Source organism: Notechis scutatus, chromosome 16, assembly GCF_049901735.1.
Source record: "Notechis scutatus isolate UNSWTSFEM ecotype Mainland chromosome 16, rNotScu1.2, whole genome shotgun sequence".
Classification (NCBI taxonomy): domain Eukaryota; kingdom Metazoa; phylum Chordata; class Lepidosauria; order Squamata; family Elapidae; genus Notechis; species Notechis scutatus.
Genome location: NC_142024.1, coordinates 555,904 through 568,625, shown reverse-complemented (window position 1 = coordinate 568,625; position 12,722 = coordinate 555,904). Strand labels below are relative to the sequence as shown.

The 12,722-nt window shown below is 44.5% G+C and overlaps 1 protein-coding gene across 3 annotated transcripts in view; it reads right to left on the bottom strand.

Annotated features, from left to right (window-relative positions):
• The window catches only part of NPHP4 (nephrocystin 4), a 106,619-nt gene that overhangs the window by 9,647 nt on the left and 84,250 nt on the right, over positions 1-12,722 (bottom strand). The window contains exon 33 of one of the 3 annotated variants that reach the window (XM_087944520.1): positions 1,247-1,341. The exons of the other annotated variants lie outside the window; for them this stretch is intronic. The gene's annotated coding sequence lies outside the window, so the exon portion shown is untranslated. Of the gene's footprint in view, positions 1-1,246; positions 1,342-12,722 lie in introns of those variants that run through there. 3 annotated transcript variants of the gene reach the window in all.

Here is a 12,722-nt window from a genome sequence, read left to right as displayed (position 1 = left end):
ATGTCTTAAAGAGGAGCGTCCACAAGATGATCTTCACAGCGGCCTTTATGTTAAGAAGGAGGCGCCATCCGTGATTCCCAGCTTCAGCCAAGCGGTGGTGGCCACCATCTGACTACCTTCTCTCACGCCCGCCATTTGTCCTGGCTGACAGCTTCTTCTGCGCTTCCACTCCACGCGACTCTCTGCAATTGTTTGTGTCATGAGATGCCCACATTTGGTGCCAGGTTTGGTCTCCACAATACGGAGAAGAGGTTGAGTCTCTCGAAAAGAGAGCAGAGAAGAGCAACCAAGAGGACTAGAAGACTGGAGGCTAAAACATAGGAAGAATGGTTTGCAGGAATTGGGGAGGCCTAGTTTAATGAAAAGAAGGACCAGGGGAGACATGAGAGCATCTTCCAATATTTGGGGGGCTGCCACAGAGAAGAAGGGGGTCAACTTATCCTCCAAAGCCTCAGAAGGCAGGACGAGAAGCAACCGATGGAAACTCATCAAGGAGAGAAGCAACCCGGAACTAATTTCCTGACAGTCAGAACAATTAACCAGTGGAACAGCTTGCCTCCAGAAGCTGTGGGTGCTCCATCACTGGAGGCCTTCAAGAAGAGAGTGGGACAGTAGAGGTCTCCTGCTCGATCAGGGGTTGGACTAGAAGACCTCTAAGGTGGCCCCCCCAGCCCTGTTATTCTGGCAAACCAACGGTTGTAAGTTGACGACTTCCTGTATCTTCCCAGCACGACCCGCATGATCTGACTGTGCAAAGTTGTTGGGGATTTGTTTAGCTCCTCCAAACAAAACTAGGCCAGGAATAATTGCATTTGTCATGAAGGGCTTGGCGGGAGGGGAAGAAAGTGAAACGGCACAAAATTAATATTGATTCCAATTAAGCCATTTATCTCCCCGTGTTTTCCTACCGCACATCAAATGCGAAGGCGCGCACAAGCCGAGGCCGTGGAGAATCACATTATCTTCCGAAGCCTTTTTTTTTTTTTTTTTGTTCATGGGGCTGTCCTGTTTATTTAGCACAGGTTGTGCAAAATAACACAACGCCCCTCCCCCCCTCCCCCCTGGACGAGGGGTTGTCACAGCTCCCACGAGAAAAGGAAGAACGGAGGGATTCAGCCGGCTTTGCTCAGGCATTAAACGAGGCCGGAGGTTTCTTTTGCAATCGTGAAAAGTTTGCCAAAGAAGAAGCGCAAAGATCCATTTTTTTAACCTGCTAAAAATTATATTGTCTTTATAACCCAGAGACAGGGAGGAGATGTCCACCCCGTTCCCCTGCCTCCGTTCCCCACTCCTTTTCCTCAGTGGTTCCTTCTGCCACTCCTTAAAAGACAATATTTCTCTCTGGGAAGGGAAAAAAAGATCAGCAAAAGTCTTTGAACATCCATTTTCATCTGAAGGCAGACATGCTACGTTGTGAAATTGTAGGGGAGGGAGGGAGGAAAATATGGGTTTGATCTGTTTCCTTTTCCATCACTTCTTTTTATATATTTCCTTTTTTAAAAAAAAGTTAACTTTGGTAACTACAAGAAATCAATTTCATTTGCTTCCTCTGCCTGATTTTGGGGTGGAAAATATTCCTTTTGACGGGTGGAGAAGACACCCCATTTCAAACACCCCAACTTGCAAAATGGCTATTTATTCCGACCGTCTCCCCAAAGAGCCCAAAGTTTCAGGTGACATCACCCGATGACATCACCGTGAAGTCGCCCGGAGGAGGCGGAGCCAGGGACAGAGTTGGCTGGGTATCTGGCAGCTTCCTGGGCTTGAAAAGGGGAGAATTGGCAACAGGAGGCGGAAGCTTTGAACTTCTTCCGCTCCAGCGAAAGGGGCTTTTCCGGTGAATATCAGCAACCGAAGCCCCATTTCAGGAGGGAAGTGGAGGAGGAGGAGGAGACTGTATGGTCCTTAGTGGTTTTCCTGCAGACATTTCATGACCCAGCTAGGTTACATCATCAGTACTACAATAGAAGGGGGTGGGGTTTGCAAAGAAGAGAGGAAGAGCAGAAGTTGGAAGAAATGGAGATGGAGGAGGAGGAAGAGAAGGAGAAGAGAAGAAAGAGAAATCATAATTCCTCCTCATAGCACTAATTTATGCTGACACATTGCTATTAATTGTGCCATATTTTTTTTCACCTGATAGCAAAGTAAGTGTGAAAAGCAGCGTGAAGAGCAGCCAAGGACACCAGGAGCTCCAGGCCCTTCTGGGCTGCTCAGGATGCCTCTGCACCCACCTCCCCGTCCCTCCTCACCCCGGTGACTCCGCCATTTGCACCTCTAGCAACTCAATGTTTTCAGGCCCCTGAAAGAGTCTTTCTATCAGCCTCAACACTGCAGGGAGCGGATGTGAACTAAAATGGCAATTAATTTGGAAAAACAGCTCTCTGTTAGGGTTGGTTTTAATGTTTGGGAAGGAAGGAATTCCTGAGCTGTGTATGATCGGTGGAGTATCACTAACACATTTTCTCAAACTTTCCCACTCGTCTCCCTTTCTTTCTTTCTCTCCCCCGGGCCTTCCGCTCTCACTTAACGGCAGGGTCACCTTCTACAACACCTTAGACTTCCCCCTAATCCCGGTCTGGATTTATGCATTTAATTACTGGGCCGCCGTCCCTGCAGGTCCGTGGCTTCTGCAGCCAGCAAGTGGGGGGGTGGGGGGGGGCGTCTGTTTATTACAGATGATGCTTATAACTCTCCTTCCTCGCTTGTAATTACCGGGGGACACGAAGGGCAGAAAGTTTCCAACGCCAGCGAGAGAATCACCAAGGGGGGGATACTCTCCAAGGCAGGCAGTCCTCGACTTACGACCGCAAGGCTGCCTTGTCCATCTTGGTCGTATGGCAGGTCACCCAGGTGACCAATCTGTTTTTACAACTTCTTTCCTGCCTGTGGTTAAGCTCTTCAGGCATCGCAGGCAGAGAGGGGGGGGAAAAGGAAGTCCTTGATTTACGAACACAACTGAACTCAACGTTTCTGTTGCTAAGTGAGACGTTTGCTAAGTGAATGAGCTTTACCCCATTTTATGACGTTTTTAACCTGTTAAATGAATCACTGCAGTTGTTAAATTAGTAACATTTTATAAGCATCTTCCTCCCTCCCTTCCTGTTCCTTCCTCCTTTCCCTCCCTCTCCCTTTTCCTTCCTTTTCCTTTCCTTTCCCTCCCTCCTCTCCTCTCCTCCCCTTCTTTTCTCTTCTCTTCTATCCTTTCCACCTGAGACGCTTCCAATCTTTGCGGTCCTACCCCCCCCCTCCCTCCACAGCCAGTCAAAGCTAATATTTCATCCCTTCCCCAAAGGAGCTAATGGGAAAATTAGCCCCCACCCTAATGTGATTTAACTAATGCAAATAAACACCCCAAAACCCCACCCGCTTCGATGTTTCTGTTTCCCTCCTGACATGCTCTTATCTGAACATAATTACCTCTCCTATTCAAATATGTTTCTATTTCTCCCCCCCCAACCCCCACCCCCCCAAAAAAGAGAGAGAGGCTTTTAACACACCCTGTCTCTGTGAATTATCTCCTTCTCTCGTTCTGCATCCATTTATAAATAGCAATTGGATTAGGGGTTTTATTAGAGCGTATTAAAGGAACATGTGCAAATCAGGAGGTGCTATCTCACCAGCCAGAGCCTGGGCTTATTCTTATCAGTCAGAAACGCCTCCACAGAGCCCCTCCTCCCTCCCCCAAAACAGGGGAGGGGGCTTCCTTGATCAGAGGCGGCAAGCCGAGCAACAATGCGCGGAGCACCAGGGTTTCTAATGAGGCCTGACTGTTGCCTTCAGCTCATCTGCATTGCAAACACGGCCAGCAGAGAAATAGGGCAGAGGGAACAAGCGCAAGAGAGACGGGCACGCCAAGGGGATGGATTATGCAAAGGGGGGGGGGGCAGGTGGGCGCACCTGGGACCTCTGAGCCTTTGGGGGGCTCCTTGGGAGTGGACGATGGCCTGGAGGTTTCTCCCATCCGCTTCTGAGGGCCCAGTGTAGCTCTGGCAAGGAAGGTTGCTATGTGCTATAGAGAATCTCATCATCTATCTATCTATCTATCTATCTATCTATCTATCTATCTATCTGCACCTATCTATCTATCTGCATCTATCTATCTATCATCTATCTATCTATCTATCTATCTATCTATCTATCTATCATCTATTTATCTATCTATCATCTATTTATCTATCTATCATCTATTTATCTATCTATCTATCATCTATCTGCATCTATCTATCTATCTATCTATCTATCTATCTATCTATCTATCTATCTATCTATCTATCTATCTGCACCTATCTATCTATCTATCTATCTATCATCTATTTATCTATCTATCATCTATTTATCTATCTATCATCTATCTGCATCTATTTATCTATCTATCTATCATCTATCTGTCTATCATCTATCTATCTATCTATCTATCTATCTATCTATCTATCTATCTATCTATCTATCTATCTATCTATCTATCTATCATCTATTTATCTATCTATCATCTATTTATCTATCTATCATCTATCTATCTATCTATCTATCTATCTATCATCTATTTATCTATCTATCATCTATTTATCTATCTATCATCTATCTATCTATCTATCTATCTATCTATCTATCATCTATCTATCTATCTATCTATCTATCTATCTATCTATCTATCTATCTATCTATCATCTATCTATCTATCTATCATCTATCTATCTATCTATCATCTATCTATCATCTATCTATCTATCTATCATCTATCTATCTATCTATCTATCTATCTATCATCTATCTATCTATCTATCTATCTATCTATCTATCTATCTATCATCTATCTATCATCTATCTATCTATCTATCATCTATCTATCTATCATCTATCTATCTATCTATCTATCTATCTATCTATCTATCATCTATTTATCTATCTATCTATCTATCTATCTATCTATCTATCTATCTATCTATCATCTATCTATCATCTATCTGCATCTATCTATCTATCTATCTATCTATCTATCAATCTATCTATCTATCTATCTATCATCTATCTATCTATCTATCTATCTATCTATCTATCTATCTATCATCTATCTATCATCTATTTATCTATCTATCATCTATCTATCTATCTATCTATCTATCTATCTATCTATCATCTATCTATCATCTATTTATCTATCTATCATCTATCTATCTATCATCTATCTATCTATCTATCTATCTATCTATCTATCTATCTATCTATCTATCTATCTATCATCTATCTATCATCTATCTGCATCTATCTATCTATCTATCATCTATCTATCTATCTATCTATCTATCTATCTATCTATCATCTATCTATCATCTATTTATCTATCTATCATCTATCTATCTATCATCTATCTATCTATCTATCTATCTATCTATCTATCTATCTATCTATCTATCTATCTATCTATCATCTATCTATCATCTATCTGCATCTATCTATCTATCTATCTATCTATCTATCATCTATCTATCATCTATCTGTCTATCTATAATCTATCATCTATCATCTATCATCTATCTATCTATCATCTATCTATCTATCTATCTATCTATCTATCTATCTATCATCTATCTATCATCTATCTATCTATCTATCTATCTATCTATCTATCATCTATCTATCTATCTATCTATCATCTATCTATCTATCATCTATCTATCTATCTATCTATCTATCTATCTATCATCTATTTATCTATCTATCTATCTATCTATCTATCTATCTATCATCTATCTATCATCTATCTGCATCTATCTATCTATCTATCTATCTATCTATCTATCTATCTATCTATCTATCTATGTCTCACTCTCACTCTCTCTCTCTCATCTCTCTATCATCTATCTTGATATATCTGCTGTCTACATGTTTCTGTCATTTATATCTGTCTGTCTGTCACTCTCCCATTCTCTATCCCTATTGATCTATCAACTATCTCCATGTATCTGTCTGTCATTTATATGTCTCTCTACTTCTATCATCTATTATCAATAATTATCATTTATCTCTATCATCTATTTGTCATCTATATTTACCTATCACTGTCTATCTAGCCATCGATCTAGTTAGCAATATATCTATATCTGCCATCTATTTACCTGTCAACTCACTCTCTATGTCTGTCTGCCTGTCTATCTATCTCTATCAATCTTGTTTATCATCTACCTATCATCTCTCTACATCCATCCATCCATCCATCCATCTCTACCTACCTACCTATGTACCTACCTCCACCTATCTCTCCATCCCTAGGGGAACAATAAATCATCCAATTCCTTCTTGAGTGAAGAAGACACACACACACACACACCCCATTAATGGAGGTGCCTGAAATCCAAACCTTGGAAGGGGTGATAGAAACAGAAGTTCGAAGAAGTGTCGTTCCCTCCCTCATAGCCCACCCGATGTGTCCCAGAACCTCCCCTCTCTTGGTGTCCTCCTTAACTCAAGAAGCAGGACCTGGAGAACGTGGCCTCCTTCCTCGGACGGGGCCTCCTCCTACGTGCCACCACTTACTTAAGGAAACGCCTGGCTGGCTGGTTAAGGAATGAATGAGGGCCAAGTCCAGAGCAGACAGCTTGATTCATAAACAAATTAATGCTGAACGATATCGTTTCCAAAAGAAAAGGCACCCAGTTAGAATATGAATTGTGGCTTAGGCAGCGAGAGATTGATTGGGCTGTTGGAAAACAAATGCCAGCCACGGAAGTAACGAACTCAGGAATGAGGAGGAAAAATGGAATTCACACCAAAAAAGAATCAGGAAAAAAGCGAAGGAAGCTGAATCAAGAAGCTACATTGGGGCAGGGATCAAGATGATCCTTTTGGGGCCCCCAGAAAGTCAACTGCATGGTAGCCACCATAACTGCTAAGTCTAGACCAGGGGTCTCCAACCTTGGTAACTTTAAGACTTGTGGACTTCAACTCCCAGAATCCTCAGCCAATTCTGGGAGTTGAAATCCACAAGTCTTAGTTACCAAGGTTGGAGACCCCTGGTCTAGATGACACTCTTGCTCCTTGACTTCATTCATTCTGGTCTCAGGCTGTCCACGCATGATGAACGGTTGCAGGAACCAGATGGAAAAGCTACTCGCTACTTTGAAAAACTACCTCGTCCTCTTCTTTCTTCAGGAGCACCAGAAATTGAGCACCGGAGAGGTTACTCTAAAGGAGAGAGGCTAAGGTCCACCTGGAATCTCTTCTACCTCCTACAATTCTGGGAGTTTGAAGTCCACCTGTCTTCAAGTCGCCACGGTTGAGAAAAGCTGGCCAGACCTTTGATGACATGAGATTAAAGCAGAGAAAGGAGGGGAAGGTTAGTCCCACCAAAGACTCCAAGGGATTCTATCCAAACCGGTTTTAGAAGCGCGGATGGACAGGGTCCCTGGTAGATCCGCCGAAACATGCAGACCCCACTCTCCTTATAAGAGAAGCATCCCTGCCTTCCCCAGATGCCCCATCATCCACCTGGCACGTTAGTCTTCCAGTTCATTTCCCAACCATCAGCTCCAATTAAATCGTAGCGAAATCAAGGCCGCCGTTTCAAACATCGGTGGACGCGAGGATTGATTAACAGTCATCTGAAGTCAACATCAAGTTGGGGATGGCTCCGTCTTCATGGCCTGTCATTCAAGTCCAAGCGGAGAGGGAAGATAAGAAAACAGGGCACACGACTCGGGCCTTGGATGGAGAAGATCTGAATTACAGAATCACAGAGTTGGAGGGGGCCCTGGAGGTCTTCTAGTCCAACCCCTGGCTCAGGCGGGAGACCTTCTACCACCCTGGACAAGTGTCGGCCCAGTATCTTCTTCTTGAAGACCTCCAAATGATGGTACTAAACGCAGCCGTCTGGCTAACAATCGTAACTGGGGCTTATTCTGGGGGTTGGGCTTATATTACGAGCATCCTGAAACAATCATGATAGGGCTTATTTTCCAGGTAGGTCTTATTTTCGGGGGAAATCCGGTCACTAAATGCGTGGGATAGGTCTTATGTGAAAATAAGGCCTAATGAAAATTTTCACATAAGACCTATCCCACGCATTTAGTGACCGGATTTCCCCCGAAAATAAGACCTACCTGGAAAATAAGCCCTATCATGATTGTTTCAGGATGCTCGTAATATAAGCCCAACCCCCAAAATAAACCCCTTTAAGATTGTCAGCCAGACGGCCGCGTTTAGTAACCGTATTTCCCTGAATATAAGACCTAACTGGAAAATAAGCCATCCTGAAAAAACCACACCAGGGCTTATTAGCTCCATTCAGTTGCCTAGACTCCACCCCGCAAGGGATTAGGGGTCCTTAAAGGATGATTATTTTTATACATACATACATACGCATATTTATAATAATAATTTCATCTTTTAACAGTCCCCTAATCACACACACACACACAACGTGGTTGTTAAGCAAACGAGACCGTTGTAAAGCAAAGGCAGGGGTCAGAAAACAGCCTTTAAAAAGAGATCGAGCAAAAAAAATCCCTCTAATAAAACTCAAATCCCAACAAACTACACAAAAAGACAGGCTGTAAACAAACAACATATAAACTCCAACTAGGAGCACTTTGGATTGTTACTTACGTAATTAGCATGTTAACATATTTAATAACCTAATTAATGTAATATATTAATGTAATTAATAACAAGAAACACAAGAGAAGGGAAAAGACTTCAATGCTCTGGGTGCATCATTTGCGTTTTCATTTTTATTCCAGATATAAAATGCATCAAATTAAGAGAAAAATAAAACCTCTCCAATTTTCCCCAGTCTTCTTTTTCCTCTCGTCCTTCTCCTTCCTTATTTTTCTTCCTTCTTTCTTTCTCCTTCTCCTTTTTAGCTCTTCTTTCCTTTTTCCTTCCTTCTTCCTTCTCTTTTTTTATCACGTGACTAGTGGGATAAGGAAGGAAGGAAGGAAGGAAGGAAGGAAGGAAGGAAGGAAGGAAGGAAGGAAGGAAGGGCTTTCCTTCAGAAGTTGTGGGTGCTCCATCACTGGAGGTATCTGAGTTGGACAGCCATTTGACCAGGATGGTATAAGATCTGCAGTTTAAGATGGGGGTTGGCCTAGATGACCTCCGAGGTCCCTTCCAACTCTGTAATCCCAGATCGATTAGTCTGTAGTTCCTTCCAGAAATTGTGGGTGCTCCAACACTGGAAGTTTTTAAAGAAGAGACTGGACAGCCATTTGTCTGGAATGGTAAAGGGTCTCCTGCTTAAGAAGTGGGTTGGACTAGAAGACCTCGGAGGTCCCTTCCGACATTGTTGTTCTGCATTCATTCTGTAAAACCAGCCTGGCTGAAAAATGGCGGATGGGATTTTTGCAGAGCCATTATTTCTCAATTCCCCGCTCTCTTTTATTGTCTTCCTCCCCTTTCTCTGCGAACGCTGCTCCGAGTTGCGATGGGCGGTTTGGGACCTGGGAACGTTTAATGTTCCTTTTCCCCGCGTCAAATCGGACAATAAGGCATCGCAGCCGGAGCCTCTGCGCTATTACCCCGTCTCTCTTCCCTGGCGCAGGTTTTTGCAGCCTCGGATTTGAATCTGAAAAGCCCCCCCCCCATTTCCCTGCAAAGGGGGAGGCCTTTGTCAATCACACACACACACACACCAGCGGCAGCAGCCCTGGCTTTGTGTGGTAACCCCTGCTGGCATTCGTGTGCGTGTGCGTGTGTGTGTGTGCAAGCACAAATTGCACTGTTGTGCGGGATTTTCTCGCTGAAATTCTCACGGGGGAATAAGCTGCTTTACTGCGATGCTGGAGAAAATGTCTCTCAATGGGACATGCAGGCGGTCCCGAACTTACGACCGTTTGTTTAACGATGGCTGGAAGCTCCATTTACAACTCTGTGTTCAGCGACCGCTGGAACAACGGACTTGCGACCGGTCCTCACATTTACAACCACAATCCCCATGTGACCTACTGACCAGCAAAGTCAAGGGGGGTTCATTTAACGACCGGGTTACTCACTTAACGTCTGCAGTGATTCATTTAACAACCAAGGCCAGAAAGGTCCTTTAAATGGGGCAAAACTCACTTGAGAACTGTCTCACTCAGCAACAGAAATGTTCAGTCTCAATTGTGGTCGTAAGTCAAAGACTATGTATAGATGACCTCCAAAGTCCCTTTTCACGTGCCCCTTCACAAGGAGACCGTGCTACGGGGACCTGAGGCAGATTTGGGATTTGAACCCGCACTTATTTTAACCCTCCCCGGCTGCCTGGGAAGCTCCCCCTTCCGTCGGGACTCCGAGTAAGTCAAAAAAGTCAAGATGGCGCCTGCCCCAAGGGACTCTGCCTGCCAGAGAGAGCGCACACAGACACACAGGAGACCCTGAGCCTCCAAGCACATCCCGGCAGCCAGTTCTCACAACGTCCCCCCTCCCTTCACGCTCTTTTTGTCGTCTTTCACACCTGCCTCTTCCCCGGGGCTTCGACCACATGTTTCCTCTCAGGCTGTGAGGGGAGACACATGGCAGCTTCCACCCACCGGCAGGTTCTCCACCGAGGAGGAGGAGGAGGAGGAGAGGCAGCGGGGCTCCAACTTCTTTCCTTCTTCCTCCCTTCCTTCCTCCCTCCCTTCTCCTTCCTACCTACCTCTTTTCTTCATTTCCTCCCTCCCTCCTTCCTCCCTCTCCTTCCTTCCTCTATACCTCTCCTCCTTTCCTCCCTCCCTCTTCATCCCTCTCTTTTTCCTTCTTTCCTACCTCTTTCCTTCATTTCCACCCTCCCTCCCTCCATTTCTTCTTCCTTCCTCCCTCCCTTCCTCTCTCCTTCCCTCCCTTCTCTTTCTCCTTCCTGCCTATCTCTTTTCTTCTTTATTTCCAGCTTCTCCTTCCTTCCTTCCTTCCTTCCTTATTATAAAATAATTTGGTTCCTGTTTAAAAGAAAATTCGAAATAGTTTTGTACAATTCAACAGGAAAGCTGCTGCTTCCTTCCACCAGCTCCAAAGTGTAAAATTAGTTTCTAGTACAATACTTTCTCAGTGTGATACAGCAGCAATATTTTTTTCCTCCACTTAATGTCCAATTAAGGGACATCTGTCAGTCCTAAATCATGCCATTAAATTTGTAAAAACGCAAATCATCCCCCCCCCCCAAAAAGGGAAGTTTTTTTCTGTAGAACCGTAACGTTTTTTACGACTGGTGATGGATGTCTTGGAAAGCATTTGGGCCGAGGGTTGGGAAGGGACCCGTCTTATCATGCTGCACAGCGTTATGGGACCAAAAAAAGTAAAAAAATGCAGTGAGGATCAATTAATATTATTTTATCTACTTCCCTTCACAAAGGGAAGGGAAGCAGGCTGGCTTTGCTGAGGCAAAGATATTTTAGCAGAGACGTCACGTTCCGCTTTGCAAATACAGAATACAGAGTTGGAAGGGACCTTTGAGGTCTTCTAGTCCAACCCCTTTCTTAGAGAATAGTAAAATAATGGAATAACAGAAGAGTTGGAAGGGGCCTTGGGGCCTGCGATCCAGGATGCCCAGTCCTCCGTAGGGCCTGGCCCCGGGGTCAAGCATCTGGCAGAACCCCTCCCCTCCTGTGATTGCTCAAAAAAAAAAAAAAACACCCCAGAACAGGGTGCATTAATTCCCCTTCTTTATTTTCTGGCAATTTTCCTGGTTTTGGGGCTGATTAATGAGCCTCCGTGCCAGCGTGACTTCCCAAGGCGGCCAACTTAACCTCCTGACGAAACCCCTGAAAATGTGTTACTGAAGCTGGGCGCAATTTCATTTTCATTATATTTATACATTTATTTTATTTCCCTGCAAATATTTGCCATGAGAAGAGGCCACACATTTTAACTTTCTAGATTTTTTTTTTCCTTTTGGCTTCTTTTTTCCCCTTCTACCCCTCCTGAGTTAAAATCGATGGCCTCGTACTGCAGGTAAGATTAGAGCTAAGGATGGTTTGAGACCGTTAATTTGGGATCCTCCATCTCCCTCCCTCCCTCGCCTCAAACTACTGGGGAGGGCAACATCCCATAATAATAATGGTGATAATGATAATATTTAACAAGTACCAGAGTCCTTAAGTGCCCTGGATGCAAACTGTGATCTGACTCAGATACACCAGGAAAGTTACGGCTGTCCTCAAATCTGCTTTCTGGCTTCTTGGAAGCGTCCTTGAAAAACAGGAAAGGTGCCCCCTTTTTCTGCCTTGTCCCGGCAAAGCTCCCTTCGGGGGTGGGAAAACCTTCATTTCTGTGGTGTCCTTGCTTCAGAACATGGCAAGAAAAAAAACGGTTGGAATTCTGGACGCAAACCGAGTCCCGGAAAAGTTATAGGAGAATTTGGCGAACTTTTTTCTGGTTTGGAATTTGGGAGGGAGGGAGGGAGGGAGGTGAGACAAAAGAAAAAGGAGGAAAGAAGGAAGGAACTTGGCAACTTTACGAAAGGTGGACTTCCACATTTCCCCAGCCAGCTGTCCAACTAAGTGGAGGCATCAGTTGGATGTCACTTCCCAGTCAAGATCTCTTTTCTGCCAAGTTGGATGGCCTGATTTTGGAGACGGAGACGGTGGGGGGGGGGGGGGGGAGGGTCTCCTGGTGAGAAGCTCCTCCTGCCCAGCGCCTGATGGACCTTCATGGGCCACTTCCAGAAGAACGAGACGGAGACGCCATGGAAACCCGACCGCCTCAAGATGGGCTCCAGGCTCCTTCATAAGCCACCTTGCTGTGGTTTGTTTCTCCGCTGAAGTGCCCTC